At 44.0% G+C, this 23,615-nt stretch overlaps 1 protein-coding gene and 3 non-coding genes across 4 annotated transcripts in view; 2 read left to right on the forward strand and 2 right to left on the reverse strand.

Moving 5' to 3' along the window:
- The window catches only part of LOC140418206 (uncharacterized), a 387,895-nt gene that overhangs the window by 23,716 nt on the left and 340,564 nt on the right, over positions 1-23,615 (forward strand). The window lies entirely within an intron of this gene.
- trnar-acg (transfer RNA arginine (anticodon ACG)) lies at positions 1,797-1,869 on the forward strand. The gene has a single exon. It is a non-coding gene; the product is annotated as a tRNA-Arg (tRNA).
- trnap-cgg (transfer RNA proline (anticodon CGG)) lies at positions 18,931-19,020 on the reverse strand. The gene is given in 2 exon segments: positions 18,931-18,966; positions 18,985-19,020. It is a non-coding gene; the product is annotated as a tRNA-Pro (tRNA).
- trnav-cac (transfer RNA valine (anticodon CAC)) lies at positions 22,688-22,760 on the reverse strand. The gene has a single exon. It is a non-coding gene; the product is annotated as a tRNA-Val (tRNA).

Raw genomic sequence — 23,615 nt, forward strand, 5'->3', positions numbered from 1 at the left:
TCCAGAAACTGCAGAGCTATCAGAATTTGTTTAAACAAATTAATTACTTTACTTTATAATTTTGAGAAGTTACAAGACATCACCTTCTGCCAAGACTATATGGGCTATGCAGTGGCATAATGGTATTGTTACTGGGCTAGTAATCCAGAGACCCAGTTTAATGATCTAGGATTGAATCTGGCTACGACAGATATTGAAATTGAATAAAAGTCTCAAATTAAAAGTCTAATGATGACATTGTGGATTGTTCTAAAAACCTGTCTGGTTCACGAATGTCCTTCAGGAAATCTGCTCTCCTTCCATGGCCTGACCTACACGTGACTCCAGATCCACAGCAATGTTGTGGTTGATTTGTAAGTGCCCTCTGAAATAGCCTCACAAGACACGCAGTTCAAGGGCAATTGGAATGAGCAGTAAATGCTGGCCCAGCCAGTGACGCCCACCTCCCATGAATGAATAATTTTAAGGCGGCTCATTGTTCAATCTGAAGATGAGTAAGAAACTGTCTCTTCGATTGGAATTGATTTATTGTCACGTGTGCTGAGGTACAATGAAAAGTCTGGCTCTGTGTACAGTCCAGACAGATCGTTCCATACATGAAAAAACAAAGTGCGGATCTTGGCAGTTTGCTCAGTTCACAAAATAATTTAATGGCTCTGTAGACACAGATTAACTTGTTAATCAACATTCAAATATATCTAATGGTAATGTGTGCTCATATAGACAGACACAAACAAATCAATAACTGAATTAGAGGCAATCCAGAGAAGTAACTGAACCAGCTTGTTGAAAAAAACAGTCTTCTTGATGGAGAAACAGGAACAGCCACTCAGGGAGATGAGGAAATCCAGGCTGAGTGAGGATTTGCTGTCACCCCTCCTTTCTTATACATGGACAGTATTTAGGCTGCAGAATGTTTCACACCAAACCACAGAGGGTCAAATATAAGCAACACATAATTCTCAATTCACTTCCATGTGACGATATTTGACTTTGTTTAAAAGCTGACTGGTCAAACTCAACAAAGCACCATTGGCTTTGTATTACCCACTTAACAAGTTTCCTTTGTTGCTCAGTTATGTTTGCAATTCAGTGGTGTATATTTCAGTTATTCAATTCAAAATGAAGACATATATAATAAATAAAAATACTGATGTTAAACATTGAATAATGAAACAAATATTGAGTAAAGGTGGATGATTTTTTTCTGTAGGAAGATCAGAATGATGCATTATTAATTGAAGAGAAAGCATTGTTCCGTTAGATATTTGCTGAACAAATGCTGAAGTTCAATATAAGTTCTATTTCTTCTGGTCTTGTAAGTTGAGGCATCGGTTTTCAAGAAACAGACGTGTTCTTGTAAGAAATGACACGGCCTCTCAGCCGAACCATGAGAATAATAATCGCTTATTGTCACAAGTAGGCTTCAGTGAAGTTACCGTGAAAAGCCCCTAGTCACCACATTCCAGCACCTGTTCAGGGAGGCCGGTACAGGAATTGAACCTGCGCTGCTGGCATTGTTCTGTATTGCAATCCAGCTATTTAGCCCACTGTGCTAAATCAGCCCCTGCTGCAACAAGACAGTTCAGATGAACGTCTCACTGGTCCATTGGCTGCCACATTGCCAGCTGTGTCTGTAGTGTAGTGGTTATCACATTCGCCTCACAGGTGAAAGGTCCCCAGTTTGAAACCGGCAGAAACATCACCTGCTTCAGGTTTAGTCTGTTGCTGAATATTACCTCAATCTCGTAACTTGTCTTCATCAAAGAAAAATATCAAAAGCAATTCACCACTATGGGCCAGTGGCGCAATGGATAACGCGTCTGACTACGAATCAGGAGATTCCAGGTTCGACTTCTGGCTGGCTCTGAGTTCAACGTTTTGGCATCCGGTTTAGCTCAGTTGGCTTGACAGCTGGTTCTTGATGGGGAGCAAGGTCAATAGGGCATGATCAATTCTCACATCAGCTGAGGTTATTCATGAAGGGCCTGTCTTCTCAATTTAACCCCTCGCCTGAGGTGTGGTGATCCTCAGGTCAACTCGCCACCAGGCAGCTCGCCGCTCAAAACGGAGAGCCGCCGATGGCCAATAGGAACTCTGGTGACTGTACTGAATATCACCTGAATCTCCTACGTTACACGGCTCTTATATTTGATTTCCACTCGGCCTCAAATATTCATTCAACAAAGCCAGAAGTACTGAATTTTCAAGTCGCAATGAGAAGCAAAACGTGTTCCGATTTTGACACAGTGCGGATATTATGTTTAATAATAACAGTGACAGAGAAACACACACCAGGATTGGAATAACAGGCAGGTTATTGACTAATAGTAACATTGACAGAGTAATGGGGCGGCACAGTGGTTAGCACTGTTTTCTCACAGTGCCAGATACCTGGGTTCAATTCCGACCTTGGGTCACTGTCTGCGTGGAGTTTACACTCTTCCTGTGTCTGCATAGATTCCTCCAGGTGTTCTGGTTTCCGCCCACAGTCCAAAGATGTTAGGTGGATTGGCTGCGCTAAATTGTCCCTGGGTGCGGTTACGGGGATAGGATGGGGGATTGGCATACGGAGGGTGATCTTTCAGAGGGTCGGTGCAGACTTGAGGGGCCGAATGGCCTCCTTCTGCACTCTCTGGGATCTATGATTCTACATTGGATCCAATGATGTGTTCACTCACACTGCAGCCTGACTCATTACTGGAACAGACACTGTATTTGTTTGTTTCCAAGTGAGTGAATCCTTTGCTGTTTATCCTCTGGGGGTCAGCCTGAGCCTGTGGCCGTTCTCAGCATCTGCACCGTCACAATGCCCGGGTGATTGACGGCAGCTCCAGACCAATAGGAAGAGGAGGAGCGGGACTAGAGGGCCGACTGGGAGCGGCTGGTCCTCCAACCAATCGGAGTGAATGAGAGGCGGGACCCGCTGTGATTGAAGCATGCGCAGTGAGGGTAATGTCGAAGGAGAAGAACTGTGTCTTCAGATCCGAAAGATCGCGGGGATGAGCGGAAACGTTGCCCAAGCACCTTGTGTGAGGCATTAGCCTCGGAAAAGAGTTTACGGGACCCAGTTTGTACCGAGCGGAGCTGCAGTTCATGTTCGGCTCTGGTTAAGGGCCACCATCTTTATTGGATGTGCTTCAGGGCGCATGCGCGTTTGTCATCTTTGTCACGGGCGATGTTTCAATGAGTGGGAGGAGCTTGTTCCCCATTGTTCAGAATGGAGACAACTTGTCCATCAAACTGGATTAGTCTTTGAGTCCCAATGTCTTATTGACGATGCAAAGCGGTGGCAGAGATGGAAAGAAAAGGAAGCCAATCCTAGTGAATGAAAGAGGGATAAGTGTGTTGATTAGAATTGCAACGCCTTAAGCCCTTTGTCAAAGCCCGAGTGAAACACTTGGCTCACCCCTCCGCAGTCTGGTCTGATCTCTAACCCGCAAGTGAGTCTTCTGCAAGAACACCACACCAGCATTTAGATTCTTTAGGTGAGCGAAAACCCTCAACCTCTTCACTGGAGCACCCAAACCCCTTACGTTCCAGGTGACCAGCCCCGAATCAGGGGTCTCCCACCCCCCCTCCCCATCATGGAATCAGCCGTAAGGGACTATCCAGTAAATCTTCAAAAAGTACAGGCCAAGGGTCCACCAAGGTGGCAGCCACATACACCCATACCCTCAGAGTAAAACAAAAACAGGTCTATAGTCATCAGCTAGCTAACCCATCCCACCACCCTCCCATTTCCCACCAAAACCCGACCTAGATACACAAATTGAATCCAAACCCACCCTTCCAGGTTCCGACCCAGAAGCTAAGCTTGTCGAACCAGCCAAAACTGGTTCAACGGCTGCAGCTTCACCCCCTTCTCACACCCATTCACCCATTCTCTGGTGAAAATATTTTCTTATGGGCGGCATGGTGGCGCAGTGGTTAGCACTGCTGCCTCACGGCACCGAGGACCCGGGATCGATCCCTGCCCAGGTCACTGTCCATGTGAGTTTACACATTCTCCCCGTGTCTGCGTGGGACTCACCTCCACAACCCAAAGATGTGCAGGGTAGGTGGATTGGCCACACCAAATTGCACCTTAATTGGAAAAAAATACTTGGTTACTCTAAATTTTTTTTTTTTTTAAATTGTCTCTTTCCTAATGTTCTCAATTAAAGGGATGGGTTCCCCAGGTGATGGCTGACATTTCAGGGGACATTAAACTAATAATGGACAGAGATATGTCTCGTGTTCTTATATGGTACCATAATACCATAAGACATAGGAGCAGAAATAGGCCACTCGGCCCATCGAGTCTGCTCCACCATTCAAGCATGGCTGATATTTTCTCATCCCGATTCTCCTGCCTTCTCCCCATAATCCATGATCCCCTTATTGATCAAGAACCTATCTATCTCTGTCTTAAAGATACTCAGTGAATTGACCTCCACAGCCTTCTGCGGCAAAGAGTTCCACAGATTCACCACCCTCTGGCTGAAGACATTCCTCCCCATCTCTGTTTTAAAGGATCGTCCCTTTAGTCTGCTATGGTGTCCTCTGGTTCTAGTTTTTCCCACAAGTGGAAACATTCTCTCCACGTCCACTCTATCCAGGCCTCGCAGTATTTTATAAGTTTCAATAAGATCCCCCCTCATCCTTCTAAACTCCAACGCACACAGACCCAGAGTCCTCAACCATTCCTCATACGACAAGCTCTTCATTCCAGGGATTATTCTTGTGAACCTCCTCTGGACCCTTTCCAAGTCCAGCCACATCTTTCCTTAGATACGGGGCCTAAAACTGCTCACAATACTCCAAATGGGGTCTGACCAGAGCCTTATACAGCCTCAGAATATATCCCTGGTCTTGTATTCTAGTCCTCTTGACATGAATGCTAACATTGCATCTGCCTTCTTAACTGCCAACTGAACATGCACATTAACCGCAAGAGAATCGTGAACAAGGACTCCCAAGTCACTTTGTGCTTCTGATTTCCTAAACATTTCCCCATTTAGAAAATAGTCTATGCCTAAATTCCTCCTTCCAAAGTGCATAACCTGTCACTGTTCCACATTGTATTTCATTTGCCACTTCACTGCCCACTCTCCTAGCTTGTCCAAATCCTTCTGCAGCCCCCTTGCTTCCTCAATACTACCTGTCCCTTTACAGATCTTTGTACCATCTGCAAACTTAGCAATAGTGCCTTCAGTTCCTTCTTCCAGATCATTCCAGGTACAGATTAAATATATTATTTACCATTCTGTAATAAAGTAAATATTATTATTTCTCGCCTTGTAATATAAGACTGCAGCTACGTTTTAGATTCCCAGTCATCTCTTCCCTCAGAGGGTTGTTAGTCTTTGGATTTCTCTTCCACAGGGACCAGTTGTATCTGGGGGTCATTGAATATATTGAAGCACACGTTTGACAGATATTTTATTGACAATGGAGTTAAGGGTTATGGGGAACAAGTAAGAAAATAGAGTGAAAGCTGAGATGAGGAGGGATCTCTTCACTCGAGGATGTGGTGAAGCTTTGGAATTCTCTACCCCAGAGGAATGTGGAGCCTCAGTCATCAAGTATGTTCAAGACAAATATTGATAGGTTTCTAGATATTGAAGATATCGAGGGATATGGGGATCGTGTGGGGAAAATGGTGCTGAGGTAGGTCGTCGAAGGATCTCATTGAATGGTTGAGCACACTCAGGGGGCCGAATGGCCTACTCTTGCTCCTATTCTAATCTGTGTCCTGGTCAGGAAGCAGTGAGCTGAGCTGGGATCTGTCAATCAACATGAATCAGCACCTTCAGGAGAATTGGAAGGGTGAATATTAGATACAGCAGAGTGAGAATGGAGGGAGAGTGTGGGATGGAGATTTACAGCTTTTGGAGAACAAGAGAGGAAATAATGTTCCATGGGAACTAAAATTATCTGTTCTGAATTTCTATCCTGTACTAACTGATGACTTTTGTAAATTGTTTTTAAAGGATATTGGAAGAGGAGGAATTGTAGACAGAAATCTCAAACATCACATCTCGATGTGACAAACTCACTCGATTCCTTCTGATCTGAATATCATTGGCGAGAAGGAGAAATGTTTGTCCAGTCTGTTGGCTTCAGAAGATGTTAAACGTGAGTGTGTCTGGAAAAGCACCGAGACCCACACAACACACACCCGAGTGAGAGTGTTCCAGTGAACTGACTGTGGAAACATCAGTGTGACTGGAAAAGCACCGAGACCCACACAACACACACCCGAGTGAGAGTGTTCCAGTGAACTGACAGTGGAAACATCAGTGTGACTGGAAAAGCACCGAGACCCACACAACACACACCCGAGTGAGAGTGGTCTAGTGAACTGTCTGTCGAAAGAACTTAAACCAGTTACGCAGCCTGAAAAAACATCACACCATTCACAGTGAGGAGAGACAGTGCACATGTTCTATGTGTAGACAAGGCTTCCACTGATTGTCCAATCTGGAGAGACACAAGGAGACCCAAAACATGGAGAAACCGTGGAAATTGGGGACTGTGGGAAGGGATACAGATGCCCATCTGAGCTGGAGATTCATCGACGCAGTCACACTGGGGAGAGGCCGTTCACCTGCTCCCTGTGTGGGAAGGGATTCAGTCATTTATATGCCCTGCAGGCACACCAGCGAGTTCATACAGGGGAGAGGCCATTCACCTGCTCTCAGTGTGGGAAGGGATTCACACAGTTATCCGGTCTGCAAACACACCAGCGGGTTCACACTGGGGAGAGGCCATTCACCTGCTTTCAGTGTGGGAAGGGATTCATTGATTCATCCAGCCTGCAGAAACACCAGCGGGTTCACACTGGGGAGAAGCCATTCACTTGCTCTCAATGTGGGAAGGGATTCATTAATTCATCCACCCTGCTGAGACAGCAGAGAATTCACACTGGGGAGAGGCCATTCACCTGCTCTCAGTGTGGGAAGGGATTCACACAGTTATCCAGTCTGGAGACACACCAGCGAGTGCACACTGGGGATAGGCCATTCACCTGCTCTCAGTGTGGGAAGGGATTCACTCAGTTATCCAGTCTGCAGGCACACCAGCGAGTTCACACTGGGTGGAGGCCATTCACCTGCTCTCAGTGTGAGAAGGGATTCACTCAGTTATCCAGTCTGCAGGCACACCAGCGAGTTCACACTGGGGAGAGGCCATTCACCTGCTCTCAGTGTGAGAAGGGATTTATTAATTCATCAATCCTGCAGAGACATCTGCGAGTTCACACTGAGGAGTGGCCATTCACCTGCTCCCTCTGTGGGAAGAGATTCACATGTTTATACAACCTGCAGACACACCAGCGAGTTCACACTGGGGGGAGGCCATTCACCTGCTCTCAGTGTGGGAAGGGATTCACTCAGTTATCTCACCTGCAGACACACCAGCGAGTTCACACTGGGGAGAAGTAATTCATCTGCTCTCAGTGTGGGAAGGGATTACATAGAAACACAGAAAATAGGAGCAGGAAGAGGCAATTTGGCCCTTCAGGCCTGCTCCAGCATTCATTCAGATCATGGCTTATCATCAACTCAGTAGCTTAATCCCGCTTTCCCCTCCATATCCTTTGATCCCCTTCGCCCTCAGTTCTATATCTAACTGCTTCTTGAAAACATATAATGTATTGGCCTCAACTATTTCTGTGGTAACAAATTCCACAGGCTCACCGCTTTCTGGGTGAAGAAATTACTCCTCATCTCTGTCCTAAACGGTCTACCCCGTATCCTCAGATTGCGACCTCTGGTTCTGTACATTCCCACCATCGGGAAAATCTTTCCTGCATCTCCCCTATCAACCCCTGTTGGAATATTATAGGTTTCAATGACATTTCTCCCCCCCCCCCCTCATTCTTCTGAACTCCAGCGAATACAAACCTAGCTGATTCAGTCTCTCGTGCGTCAGTCCCACCATCCCAGGAATCAGTCTGGTAAACCTTCGCTGCACTCCCTCTAGAGCAAGAACATCCTTCCTCAGATAAGGAGACCAAAACTGCACACAATATTCCAGGTATGGCCTCGCCAAGGCCCTGTATAATTATAGCAAGATATCCCTGCTCCTGTACTCGAATCCGCTCGCAGTGAAGGCGAGCAAACCATTTGCCTTCTTTACCGGCTGCTGTAGCTACATGCTTACATTCAGTGACTGGTGTACAAGGACACCCAGGTCTCGTTGCACAATCCCCTCTCCTAATTTATGGCCATTCAGCTAATAGTCTGCCTTGTTTTTGCTACCAAAGTGGATAACCTTGCATTTCTCCAAATTATATTGCATCTGCCATTCATTTGCCCACTCACTCAACTTGACCAAATCACACTGAAGGATCTCTGCATCCTCCTCACAGCTCACCCTCCCAAGCAACTTGTGTCATCTGCAAATTTGGCGATATTGCATTTTGTTCCCTCACCTAAATCATTAATATATAGAGTGGCACAGTGGTTAGCACTGCTGCCTCACGGAGCTGAGGACCAGGATTCAATCCTGGCACCGGGCCACTGTCCGTGTAGAGACAGTTTTCCCCATGTCTGCGTGGGTCTCACCCCCATAACCCAAAGTGTGCAGGGTAGGTGAATTGGGCATGCTAAATTGCTCCTTAATTTGAAAAAAAGAATTGGATACTTTCAATTTTTAAAAAAAATTATTAATATACTTTGTGAATATCTGGGGTCCGAGCACCGATCCCTGAGGTACTCCGTCACTGCCTGCCAATTTGAAAAAGACCCATTAATTCCGACTCTATTTCCTGTCTGCCAACCAGTTTTCTATCCATCTCAAGACACTACCCCTAATCACATGTTCTTTAATTTTACGCACTAATCTCCTTTATGGGACTTTGTCAAATGCCTTCTGAAAGTCCAAGTATACCACATCCACTGGCTCCCCCGCGTCAACTCCACCAGTTACACCCTCAAAGAATTCCAGTAGATTTGTCAAGCATGATTTCCCCTTCATAAATCCATGCTGACTCTGTCTGATCCTGCCACTGGTTTTGAAGTGCTTTGCTATAAGATCTTTGATAATGGATTCTTGAATTTCCCCACAGCCGAGGTCAGGCTTACTGATCAAAAATTCCCCAATTTTTCTCCGCATCTCCCTTTTTAAATACTGAGTTACATAAGCCACCCTCCAATCTGCAGGAACAGTTCCAGAGTCTATAGAATCCTAGAAGATGACCACCAATGCATCCACTATTTATAGAGCCACTTCCTTAACTACTTTGGGATGCAGATTATCAGTCCCTGGGTATTTATCAGCCTTCAGTCCCATCAATTTCCCCAATATCATTTCTCTACTAATATTAATCTCCTTCAGTTCCTCCCTCTCACTAAATCCTGCGTTCCCCAACATTTCTGGTATCTGATTTGTGCCCTCATTTGTGAAGACAGAACCAAAGTATGTATTTATTTGCTCAGCCATTTCTTTGTTCCCTATTATACATTCCCCTGTTTCTGACTGTAAGGAACCTACATTTGTCTTCACCAATCTTTTTCTCTTCACATACATATAGAAACTTATACAATCAGCCTAATTTCCTGTTTTATGTCATTCCCAACATCATCACTGCAGTTTGGGGATCTCTTTGCTAATTTATTTTCCCCTTTAGTGTTTCTGAACTCTACCCATACAGATTCCACATTGTCGGAGCTAATATCCTTCCTCACTATTGCATTAATTTCCTCTTTAACCAGCACTGCTACTCCACTGCCTTTTCCTTTTTGTCTGTCCTTCCTAAATACTGAATATATTCAGTTCCCATCCCTGGTCATCCTGCAGCCATGTCTCCATAATCCCGATTATTTCACACTCGTTTACGTCTATTTGCGCGATTCACTCGGTTATGCCGTCTGCAGTCACACCAGGGAGTTCATACTGGGGAGAGGCTGTTCACCTGCTCTCAATGTGCGAAGGGATTTTGTAATTCATTGCACTTTCTGAGACACCAACAAGTTCACAACTGTTTACGGGGATTTGATTCTGCTGTTACTGTTTCTGTTCTCAGTTACACCCAGGACTGCATTTTGTTCATTTTATGTTGGTCAATGGGGATGGTCACAGGGTTTATTTCTGCTGGACTGGCCGGTCTCACCTCTTCGCCCCCAGTGGGCTGGTTCTCTCTGAGCATTCTTGCGAATATCTGGTTGCACATGTCACAAGGATCAAAAAGTGAAAAGGGGTTTGGAGGTCAGAAGATGTTTTATTACCATTTCTGTTTGGAAACCCCCAAAATCATGCCACATTGCCATGAAGATGGGCTATGGTGGTTACATGGTTCTTTTGTTTAATTTATCGTGGAGCTTCTCACAGAAGAAAACTATCAGGGTACGCAGTGGAAAGTTATCTGAGGTGCACTGAGGTGAGGAAACTACATTAAATAGTATGGTGGGAGAAAAGCAATCACTAATATTTAAGGAATTATTACAGATTTGCACGGGGATCGGTTAGCTCAGTTGGCTAGATGGCTGGTTTGTGCTGAGTGACACCAACAGCACAGGTTAAATTCCCATACCGGCTGAGGTTAGCCATGGTCCGTGTCAGTATTTATGCTCCACATGATCCTCCACCCACCCCTCTACATCTCCCCCATCAGCATCACCTTCTATTGTTTCTCTCTCATGTATGTATCTAGCTTCCTGTTCAATGGATTCATGCTGTTCACCTCAACCACTCGCTGTGGTCGTGAGTTCCACATTCTCACCACTCGCTGGATAAAGAGGTTTCTATTGAAATTCCTATTGGATTATTGAACCCCTTCGTAATCTTAAAGACTTCCATCAGGTCACCCTTCAGTCTTCTCTTTTCCAAAAAAAAGCAGCCCCAGCCTTTCCTGAGTGTTAAATGCTCTCAGTTCTGTATATTATGAATCTTTGTCACACCTTCTCCAGTGCCTCTATTTCCTTTTTCTAAATGGAGATCACCAATGTTGTCAGTGCTCCCAGTGTAGTCCAACCCTGGTTCTAAACAAGTTGAACATTTCCTCCATGCTTTTCAATTCTATCCCTCTGGAATGGAACCCTAGATAGGGCCCCACACTTTAGGAAAAATGTGAAGTTCTGAGAGACGGTGTAGAGGACATTTACAAGAATGGCACCAGAGATGAGGGACTCCAGTTAGTTGGAGTGACTGGAGCAGCTGAATTTCTCTCCTGAGATCACAGCATCTGGAGGGTGGGGAATGGGGCCATTCAGCCCTTTGGGACCGTGTCAGCTCCCTGTGGAGGAAACCAGTCTGTCCATTGCCCCGTTCTTTCCCCGAATCCCTGTGGGTTTATTTCTCTCAGTGCCTGTCCACAATTTCCTATTGAAATCTTTGCAACTCCTACCCTCATAAGCAGTAGGTTACAGGTCATTACTCCTCGCTTTACATGTACACAGGCTCCAAGAGCATAGAGGAGTCTATTTGGCCCATTTTCCCCAAGCTATCTCTTTTTACAGGGACCCATTTAATCCCACAGTTCAACTATTTTGTTTTCTTTTTCGGAATGCATCAAATTCCCTTTGGAAGTTACAGCCCAATGAGATTCTGGCACCATTTATGGACAGTGCATTGCAAATCACAACAACTCGCTGTGTTTTACAACAAATAATTGTACATATGGTGTGTCTGGAATTTCACAGAGTATTCAAAATGGTGTCATTGACGTGGTTATTACACAAAATTAAGACTTTATCAATAAATTGGTGAGGACACCAAGTGTAATATTTCCTCGTTTGCGGACAATTAGAACAAATGTACATTTCTATAAAACCTCCCGCTACCACTGGACCTCCTAAGGTGTTTTAACGCCAATGGAGTACTTTTGAAACATATTCACTGTTGTAATGTAGGAAGCTGTAAGTGCGCATGTGTAATCACATTTAGTTTTATTTTCGTTATTAAAAAAAAATCTAGAGCACCCAATTCATTTTTTCCAATTAAGGAACAATTCAGCGTGGCCAATCCGCCTCCACTGCTCATCTTTGGGTTGCGGGGGTGAAACCAACAAAACCACGGGACGAATGTGCAAACTCCACACGGCAGTGACCCAGGGTCGGCACCATGAGGCAGCAGAGCTAACCATTGCGCAGCTTTGGTGCCCGTAAATTGTTATTTTCATAGTGTATTCACTGACCTTAGCAATAAGGTCAAGGAAGCCCTTTTACACCTCTAACATGTGCTTTTCTGCAGCTATTTCACCTTCTGTACCTTTTCCACATTAACTATGTATTGATTTCATCGCAAAAAACAATAATTAAGTTAATGATTATTCAGTGGTGAACATTGATTATGATTAGTGAATTGGTGTATTAGGTAATTATATTGTAAAGACTAGATCTTTATTTTTTAAAATCACATTATCAACCAAAATATTTCCAGAAACTGCAGAGCTATCAGAATTTGTTTGAAAAAATAAATGACTCTATAATCTTGCGAAGTTACTAGATGTGGTGATAAGCCTGTGGATAATATTACATGTACTCAGCAGTGTGACCTCCCACCAGGTGTTGTCAGACATCAGTCAGGGAACATCCGGCTACCAGCAGAAGGTTGTAAAGCGTACACTAGGACAGTCGCACATCAGGGTAGTTCCAAGAGAGTCCCATGTGACTCTGTGATAACTTGGTCTGTATAGCATTACCACATGTACATTAATAAATCATCGTTCTGACTAAGTCACCAGCAGTTCTGTAGAATCATTGCAAGACAAGATCACAGAACACAACACGAGACATCGTATTCTGCCAAGTGTATGTGGAATAGGCAGTGGCAGAATGGTATTGTTACTGGGCTAGTAATCCAGAGACCCAGGTTAATGCTCTCGGGATCTGGGATCGAATTTGCCTATGACAGATATTGAAATTGAAATTCAATAAAAGCCTTGAATTAAAAGTCTAATGTTGACACTGTCAATAGGGGGGGGGGGGCACAGTAGCACAGTGGTTAGCACAGTTACTTCACTGCTCCAGGGTCCCAGGTTCGATTCCCGGCTTGGTTCACTGGCTGTGCGGAGTCTGCACGTTCTCCCCGTGTCTGCATGGATTTCCTCCGGGTGCCCTGGTTTCCTCCCACAGTCCAAACATGCAGGTTAGGTGGATTTGCCAGGCTAAATTTCCCTTTGTGTTCAAAAAGGTTGGGTGGGGTTAGGGGGATTAGGGTGGGAGTGTGGGCTTAGGTAGGGTGCTATTTCCAAGGGCCAGCGCAGACTCGATGGGCTGAATGGGCTCCTTCTGCACTAAATTCTATGATTCTATAATTTTTGTAAAAACCCATCTGGTTCACTAATGTCCCCTAGGAAATCCGCTCTCTTTATGTGGCCTGGCCTACAGGTGACTCCAGATCCACAGCAATGTTGTGGTTTATTTGTAAGTGCCCTCTGATATAGACTCGCAAGACAAGCAGTTCAAGAGCAATTGGAATGAGCAGTAAATACTGGCCCAGCCAGTGACGCCCACCTCCCATGAATGAATAAGGTTTAAGAAGGCTCACTGTTCAATCTGAAGTACAAAACTGTCTCTTTGATTTGAACTGATTTATTGTCACGTGTACCAAGGTAAGTGAAAAGTATTGTTCTGTGTACGTCCAGATAGATCGTTCCATACATGAAAAAACAAAGTGCGGACCTTGGCAGTTTGCTCAGTTCACGAAAGAATTCAGCGGCTTTGTAGACGAAGATTAATATTTTTATCACTGTACAAAACATATCTACTTGTAATGGGTGCTCATACAGACAGACACAAACGATACTGTCACTGAATTAGAGGAAATGGCAGAGATTTAATTGAACCGCCTTTTAAAAAATTCGGCCTTCATGATCAACAGGAAAAGCCACTCAGGGAAATGAGGAAATCCAGGCTCAGTGCGGGTTTGCTGTCACCCCTCCTTTCTTATACATGAACGGGATTTAGGCTGCAGAATGTTTCACACCAAAACACAGAGGGGTCAAATATAAGCAACACATAATTCTCAATTCACTTCCATTTAATTATATTTGACTTTATTCAAAAGCTGTCTGCGGTTAATCTCAACAAAGGCCTTACAACACCAGGTTAAAGTCAAACAGGTTTGTTAAGAATCACTAGCTTTCGGAGCACAGCTTCCTCAGGTGAAGAGGAAGAAGAAAGAGCTACGCTCTGAAAACTAGTGATTCAAAACAAACCTGTTGAACTTTAACCTGGTGTTGTAAGACTTCTTACTGTGCTCACCCCAGTCCAACGCCGGCACCTCCAAATCATGGCTACAATCACAACAAAGATTCATGGGATTTGTATTACCCAATGACCCACGCTTTCTTGGTCACTCATGTTTGCAATTCAATGGTGCACATTTCGGAGATATTCAAAGTGAAGTCTTGGAAACTATTCGATTCAAAATGAAGTCATATATAACAAATAAATATTCTGATGTTCAACATTGAATAATGAAACAAATATTGAGTAAAATTGGTGGAAATTTTCTGTCGGAAGATAAGAATGATGCATTAATAATTGAACAGAGAGCACTGTTCCATTAGATATTTGCTGAACAAATGCTGAAGTTCAATATAAGTTCCATTTGTTATGGTTTTACAAGTTGAGACAGGGTTTAAAGACACAGTTGTCTTCTTGTAACAAGTGACCTGGCCTCCCAGCCGAACCATTGAAAGCTGCAGCAAGACTGTGCAGTTGAACGTTGCACAGGGCCACTGGGTACTGTGCTGCCAGCTGTTTCTGTAGCATAGAGGTTATCAAAGTCAGCTAACGTGTGAAAGGTGTCTGGTTCGAAACTTGCTAGAAGCATTAAATGCTTCTCATTTAGTCTGAGGAAAACTTTGCACAACATACGTTTGTCCCTGAATATTACCTGAATCTTGTATGTTGGAGGAATAGGAGATTTAGTCTCACATCAGCCACAAAGATTGATTCAGTAAAGTCTGAAGTACTGAATTTTCAAGAAGCAATGAGCTGATAAAGATTTCCCTGCTTTAAGACAGTTTGGATATTCGCAGTTTGTTCATCCACAACAGTATATAATGGATTGACAGATGCAGATGAACATAATAATTGTGTCAATCATGTCTAATTGTAAGATAAAAGCAACTTACTGCAGATGCTTCAATCAGAAACAAAAACTGAAAATACTGGACAATCTCAGCAGGTCTGACGGGCTCTGTGGAACGAGATGGCAGCTGTCGTTCCGGGTCTGGGTGACGCTTTGTCAAAGCTGGAGAACTGGAAAGGGGGTCAGATTCAGACTATTGTGGATGGGCGGGGGTGGTGGATGGGGTGGCGGGCGGGGGTCTCGTGGAGAATTGGGACTGGATAGAGGGCCAGCAATAGGTGGAGAATGACTAAAATGTCTTGGATAGAAAGAAAAAAGGAATGTAAATGGGGTGATTAAGGCTAAGAAACTCCCCTGGTGAAGGAGCTGCTCTTCGAAAGCTAGTGACTCCAAACAAAACTGTTGGACTTTAACCTGGTGTTGTGAGACTTCTTACAAGGCTAAGAAAGGTGCTGATAGTGGCACGTTAAGAGATTAGACTGTGTTAATGGCAGAACTAAAGTAAGCAGTGTGTCAGAGGAAGACTAGGAACAGGGAGCAAATTGCCCAAGTGGTGTGAATGTGTGCTTGGGGGGAGCAATTGTGAGGGAAGAGAGGTCAATGGAAGTAATGAAAATGTTGCTAGAAATAAACATGTGAGGAAGGTGGAGGAGAGTAATAAGTGACATGGCCTCTCAGCCTAACCATCAGAAGCTGCAGCAAGACACTGCAGTTGAACATAGCACAGGTCCATTGGCTGCTTCGCTGCTGCCTGTTTCTGTAGCCATGATGTGGAGATGCCGGCGTTGGACTGGGGTGAGCACAGTGAGAAGTCTTACAACACCAGGTTAAAGTCCAACAGGTTTGTTTCAAACCCTAGCTTTCAGAGCACTGCTCACCTGAGGAAGGAGCTAGTGTTTGAAACAAACATGTTGAACTTTAACCTGGTGTTGTAAGACTTCTTACTGTTTCTGTAGTGTAGTGGTTATCATGTTCATCTAACGCCGCAAAATATCCTCCGTTCAAAACTGGGCAGGAACATTGAATACTTCTCGCTTAGTTTGAGGGAAGTTTGGATAACATGCGTTTGTTTCTGCATGTCATCTGAATCCCATATATTAGATATATATTTGGTCTCATCTCGGCCTCAAACGTCATTCAGAGAAGTCGGAGGAAGTGAATATTGAAGAAGCAAAGATCAGAAAAAGATGATCCAATTTAACAGAATTTAATAGATTTATGGATGTAGATGAACATTTTAAATCACCATCTGAAACATATTTAATGGTAATATGTGCTCATACAGACAGAGACAAATGGTACTCCAACTGAAGTAGAGGAAATAGCAGAGATTTAACTAAAACACCTTTTTGAAAATCGGGCTTTGTGGGAGAGAAACAGGAAAAGCCACTCAGGGAGATGAGGAAATCCAGGCTCAGTGCGGATTTGCTGTCACCCCTCCTTTCTTATACATGAACGGGATTTAGGCTGCAGAATGTATCATACCCAGAACAAAGAAGGTATAATATAATGAACAATATAATGAACATATCATTCTTACATCTCTGACCTGTGAAGATATTTGATTGTGTTTAAAAACTGACTGGGGCCAATCTCAGATGAACACAAGGGAACTTGTATTACCCAGTGACTCGATTTATTTTCTTTGTCAGTCGTGTTTGCAATTCAATGTTGTATATCTCAGAGAGTCTCAATTTCAGATGTGGACATAAATATCAAATAATATCAAGTTTTGAGTAATGGAACAAATACTGAGTAAAATTGTTTGATGATTTTCGAAGGGAGATAAGAATGATGTTATTACTGAATGAGAGGAAACCATTTCACCCGGAGATATTTGCTGAGCGGACATTTCTACATTTAAAAATTAATTTGAAATCAAATAAAGTAAACTACTTCAGCAAAGTGATCTCTAGAGGGCTTTGTTAAGCTTCACAAATCCTTTCCCTCGCTAATAGACAGACTCTGTAAACAGGATGGAGAGCAAATTAATTAGATTCTGTTATCAACTCAGAAATAATGACGATGCTTCAGCAGAAAAGACACTTTTGTAAATTCAAAATGAAACCAATTGCATGATTACATAATGTTTATATCGTAAACGACACCATCTTCGTGTCCAAATCTTCTGGTCATTGGACCAGGGGAACGTTCTCGTTTAAATCAAACTGCGCAAGGATTCTGCAGAAACACCTTTTTCAAAAGCAAATTGGAAGAATAATTGGTAGAGAGAAACTTCAAGATCACAGAAAGAGAGAAGGACATTGAGACTAATCGGTTTGCTCTTTTCAATGTCTATATTTTTGTTGGAGTACTATCACGTTTCCAGACAAGACAACACATTTTCAAAACACCAGTCCAATGGGCTCATTGCCAGTCAGCTGTTTTTCAGTGTACAGGTTAACACATTCCCCTCACACACCAAATGTCCCTTATTCGAAACTTTATTGACGTTACTCGTCGAAATTTGCAGATGAGTTGTATCCTTGCTATTTGTTGTTCAATAGTTAAGCGAATACATTATCTTACACCCGCAAAGTTCCGATTGATATCCTGCAAAATACTGTGATGGAGACTGGCAGGAATCGCAGTCAGAGAGTTCACACGTGTTAACTCTGAATGGTTTTCTAATGTCGTTGCTGATTATAGCATTTTATGATTCTAATGTCGGATCGATTTCTCCGCCACTTGCCTAAGTTTTCATTCGAATAGTACTCTGACAATAAAAGGTTCCTCAGTGCAATAAGGACGCACAGTTTACTATTCCCGGTCAATGCACTAAGCGCTGTTCCCTGTTTCTGTAGTGTAGTGATGATCATGTTTGCTTAAAGGTCCTCGGTTTAAACCCGCACAGAAACATTGTCAAAACCCATTGGTTTCCGTGTGTGGAAATGTTACATGATTGACATTTCCTTTATCCATTTACACTCATCCCGAATTGCCCTCGAATTGAGTCGCTGAGTTAATCTGCCGCGTGGAACCCCGGTCCCCAGAGCTCCAGCCTGGTTCTTTGCTTTACTGGTCCAGAGACAATTACACTATTCAACCACCAGCCAGTTCCCCAGTGAATCCAATATTACCTGAATATAATAACTTTCAAGCACGTGTCATTTGCTCTGACATGTACCTCAAAATGCATTCAGGGTCAGCTGAAAATTCCCGGCACACTGAGCAGGGACACAGATGCTCCTATTTTGACTCGGCACAAATATTAACAGTTCGTTCAATGGCGACAAATGCAGGTCAGCGGCTGGGAATCCTGCAGCGAGTAACTCACCTCCTAACTCCACATCCTAACTGTCCACCATCTACAAGGCACAAGTCAGGAGTGTGATGGGATACTCTCCACTTGCCTGGATGGGTGCAGGAACTCACTAAAGACATCTTAGACAGCACCTTCCAAACCCAAGACCCCGAGACCCTGAAAGTTCCCTTCCCAGCCACTCCCCATCCTGACTGGGAAATATATCGGCTGTTCCTTCACTGTCATTGGGACATAATCCTGGAACTCCCTCCCTAAAAGCACTGTAGGTGTACCTACACCAATGGACTGCAGCGGTTCAAGAAGCAGCTCACCACCACCTTCTCAATAGCGAATAGTTGTGGGCGAAATGCTGGAGCAGCCAGTGATGTTCACATTTCCGAATGGATAAAATGAAACAGACAAGAGAGTTGCCTGAATCCACCACCATGGAGTCACCTGGATTCGTGAATGGAGATAAGGGAATGTCCACTCACATAGTCAAGCTTTTCGAAAATGTCTCGGTTTTCTTGGGAACGTATTGGTTCCCTGCAGCGTGAGCTCAGCTTCTCAAAGGAAACCCAATGTGAATGAATCCCGCCGTCTGCACCGCAAAGAAATGAAGAAAACATGTTGGTTGACCAACAGAAAATAACATCAAAGGGCTCGTCCGGGATTTGAACCCGGGACCTCTCACATTTTCCTCCAGTCTAAACCCCGAAGCGAGAATCTTACCTCTAGACCAACGAGCCGGTAAGAAAGCGATCATTGAACCAAAAGATACGTTCATTGCCATCCACAGCCAATCAGATATCTGCGGAAATGCTGGGAAATTTCAGGAAGTCAGGCAGCATTTGTGGTCGGGGAAACAAAATTCATCTTTCACCTCCGTGACCTTCCACTAAAACCGGGACAGGTTAGAAATGTAGAAAATTAGAAGCAAGTGAAATCCCGGAGGGAGCAAACAGAACAACAGGAAAGGGCTCTGATAGGGGGAAAGTCAGGAGAGATTAAATGAGAAAATGTCTTGGTTCCCTGGCCACAGAGTGAGGTTAGCATCGAATCAGAGAATGATTACACCACAGAATGAGGCCATTCGGGCTGCCGTGTCTGTGCCAGCTCTCTGTCAGAGCAATGGAAGAAACAAAGAAACAAAAGATGTGTCTGGAGCAGCTGTCAATGGCAGATTGATCAACAACTGTCACCCGGACACAAAGAACAAGTGGAAACAAGATTCAAACCCAAATCTGCGATGTAAGGGCACACAGAATGGGGGCAGCATTTACAGTGTTGCACACACTCTGAGTGTGAAAGCTGTATTGAGCCCAGTGGAAAAATGCGCGGCTGTTCCTCGAGTGTTTGTTGAGCTTCTTTCGAACTCTGCACATGTGCTGTATCATTCTAGAAAACAGAATATTCAGTATCACAGAAGAGTATCACAATAGCAGAACAGGCTGAAGGGACGAATGGCCGACTTCTGCTTCTATCTTATCCGTTAGTATGTGCTCCCGTGTGTGTATCATTCTATAAAACAGACCATTTACTATCAGAGAATCAAATTTCGTATCTTTGCATGATGGGAATGTGCAATTCGAAACACAAACAGGTCAGCCACCTTGTTGAATAGTAAGAAGTCTTACAACACCAGGTTAAATTCCAACAGGTTTGTTTTGAATCACTAGCTTTCGGAGCACTGCTGCTTCCTCATGTGAATGAAGAGGTGGGTTCCATAACCACATATAACCACCTGAGGAAGGAGCAGCGCTCCGAATGCTAGTGACATCGAAACAAACCTGTTGGACTTTAACCTGGTGTTGTAAGACTTCTTACTGTGCCCACCCCAGTCCAACGCCGGCATCTCCACATCACAGAGAGACACAGTCAATGATGCAAGATGATACTTTGAATGCGAGTCTTTGTATCATTGGCTGTGTCTATATATATGTTTATGGAACCCACCTCTTCACTCACCCGATGAAAGAGCTGTGCTCCGAAAGTTTGTGATTCGAAACAAACCTGTTGGACTTTAACCTGGTGTTGTCAGACTTCTTACGGTGCCCACCCCAGTCCAACGCCGGCATCTCCACATCTTATTGAATGTCTTAGCAGCCTGAAGGGGCCGAATCGCCAACTGCTGCTTCTATTTCATCTGTTCGTATGTTTGAAAACAGAGAGGAACCATTGACTGAGTCAGAACCTGAAGGGGAATATTGTGGCGGGTATTTGATAAGGAGGAAACATGTGACCATGTCGCCCTCTGGTGGACATGATCGGAACTTTACACCGTTCGGACATTTGATGAAAACAGAAAATGAGAGTGTCAGTTCCAGGGGAATAAATGCAGCGGGGGAAACATACACAGAAGCTGCAGTTTGTCCATAAACATTGCCGGCACCGACACCAGTTGAACGGACAGGAAATAAAAGTTAGTTTAATCGCTGTGGTTTGTGGTTCATTGTGCAGCTCAGAGCGGGAAATACCTGCAGACAGAAAGGAGATGGGAACTTCCAAACTTAAATTAATTCACTTACTGTTTTATGGCCTGGTAAGTGTTATCCAAGCCTGGCCATTCACCAACCGCATTTCCCCACCAACAGACGCTGGACACGATCCCAGAAATTCCAGTTCATTCTTTCTGTTTTTCGAGAATGACCTCCCACACTGGGAACAGCATTGGTGTATTTTACATTGCCGCCAAATTCAACCCTGAGTCTGATCCAATCCGCCGGGGCGACCCTGAGAGAATTTCCCTGAGAGTTGTAAAACACTTTGGGATAAACAGTCTGTGTAACCTGTTGGACGAGATGTAAGGACGTGTTTACCTTGTGAACCAGTGGCGCAATGGATAACGCGCCAAGCTCCCCATCGGGACATTCCAGGTTCGACTCCTGGTTGGCTCGTGGTAAATGTTTAGACATCAGTTTCAGTCCATGAACAAATGCATTTTCAATAACTTTAACCCAATTCAGTTGATCGTTTAGATTTACTTTTGGTAGTCTTTTTGACAAATCCCAGTGTATTCTAAAGGGACAGAAACTGACACAAATCAGATGCCAGAAATGTTGGGGATGCAGGGCTTAGTGAGAGGGAGGAACTGAAGGAGAATCATTGAATCCCTGCAGTGCAGGAGGACACCATTCGGCCCTTCGAGTCTCCACCGACCCTTGGAAAGAGCACCCTAACGAGGCCCACCCCCCGTAACCCAGCCATTTCGCATGGCCAATCCACCGAGCCAGCTTTGCCCTTTGAGCCATTTAATTCCTGACTTGTGACTGTTGATGGTGAAGAGGCTGGGAGGGGATGGAGTGGGGGGGGGGTGGGGGGGGGGGGGGGGTGAATTACTCTCCGCAGGATTCCCAGTCGGTCTTTTAGTGTTAATCAATTTAATAGAATAACAGCGAGATTCCCAGCCTCTGACCTGCATTTGTCGCCATTGAAGGAACTGTTAATATTTGTGCCAAGTCAAAACAGGAGCATCTCTGTTCCTGCTCAGTGTGCCGGCAATTTTCAGCACTTCTGCTTCTCCTGAATACCTTTCTGGCATAGATGAGAGCAAATGACATTTGCTTTGTAAGATATTATATCCAGGTAATAATCGATAGCGGATTCACTGGGGGAGTGGTTGGTGTTGAGTTGTGTTATTGCGGATTCACTGGGGGAGTGGTTGGTGTTGAGTTGTGTTATTGCGGATTCACTGGGGGAGTGGTTGATGTTGAGTTGTGTTATTGCGGATTCACTGGGGGAGTGGTTGGTGTTGAGCTGTGTTATTGCGGATTCACTGGGGGAGTGGTTGGTGTTGAGTTGTGTTATTGCGGATTCACTGGGGGAGTGGTTGGTGTTGAGTTGTGTTATTGTCACTAAACTGGCAATGCAGAGAATCAGGCTGAAGCTCTGGGGACCGGGGTTCCACACGGCAGATTTACTCAGTTCAAGGGTTATTCGGGATGAGTAACAATGAAAATGTCAATTATGCAACTTTTCCTACACACTTAAACGAATGGGCCTCGACAATGTTTTTACGCGGTTTCCAATCCAGGGTTTTTTGAGTGTAAAGTAAAAATGACAACCACCACACCACAGAAACAGGCACCGAGTTTGACCCTCCGACCGAGAACAGGAAACCTACATTCTTGTTGCACTGAAGAACCTTCTTTTGAGGGAGTCCAATTCGGCTGTAAACTTAGACAAGCGGCAGAGAAATTGATTTAAGGTTATTAATAGAATCAGAAAATGTCGCAGCACATTAGAAAACGATTCACACTTAACACGCGTGAACTCTCTGACCAATTCCTCCCAGTACCCATAATGGTGGATTTTGCAGGATATCATTTGAAACGGGTGTAATGTAACGGATTCACTTAATGAGTAAACAGAAAACAGCAAGAATACAACTCATCGCTAAATGAGGAACGTCCATAATGTTTCTGCCCGGTTTCGAACCGGGGACCTTTCGCGTGTGAGGCGAACGTGATAACCACAACACTACAGAAACAGCTGACTGATATTCGCTCCAATGGGCCTGTGTAGAAAGCTGCCACTGTTCTGTCACGCAGTTACACTTTGGAGCCTTTGTTTTTTTAGAATTCGGCTGTTCTCATTAGGAATGCTGCAGAGAGACTAATAAATCAACGTAACCATAAAATAACAAAACGAAATAAGTGGCACCTCGATCACCTCGACCAGCTTTTCAAAAGAACAATCTTTTGATTAGTCTCAATGTTTTTCAACGGCCTTGAGTTTTCTCCATTACAGCTGATCGTCCAATTCGCTTTTGAAAAAGGAATTTCTGTCGAATCCATGCCCAGTTTGACTTAATGATCAAGTTTCACTGGACCAGACGATGTGGACATGGAAATTATGCAGTTTACGATATAAACAACATGTAATCATGCAATTGATTTCATACCAAATTTATGAAGGTGTTTTTTCCTGATCAAGCATCTCTTCATTATTTCTGAGTTGATATACAGAATTTTATTTTATTTGATCTACAGCCTGTTCACACAGTCTGTCTATTAGAGAGGGAAATGATTTTTAGAACTTCACAAAGCCCTGTTGAGACACTTTGCTTAAGTAGTCCACTTTATTTGGTTTCAAATGAATTTTCAAATGGAGAAGCGTTCTCAGGGTGGAATGATTTGTGCTCATTCAGTAATAACATCATTCTCATGTTGCTTCCAAAAATGTCAATCAATTTACTCAGCATCTGTTCCGTTACTCAAAACTTAATCTTATCTGACATTTATGTTCTCATTTGAAAGTGAGACTCTGAAATATACAACATTGATTTGCAAACATGACTGACAAAGAAAATAGTTCGAGTCACTGGGAAATACAAACCCCATTG

The sequence above is a fragment of the Scyliorhinus torazame genome, chromosome 5 (assembly GCF_047496885.1).
Source record: "Scyliorhinus torazame isolate Kashiwa2021f chromosome 5, sScyTor2.1, whole genome shotgun sequence".
Classification (NCBI taxonomy): Eukaryota; Metazoa; Chordata; class Chondrichthyes; order Carcharhiniformes; family Scyliorhinidae; genus Scyliorhinus; species Scyliorhinus torazame.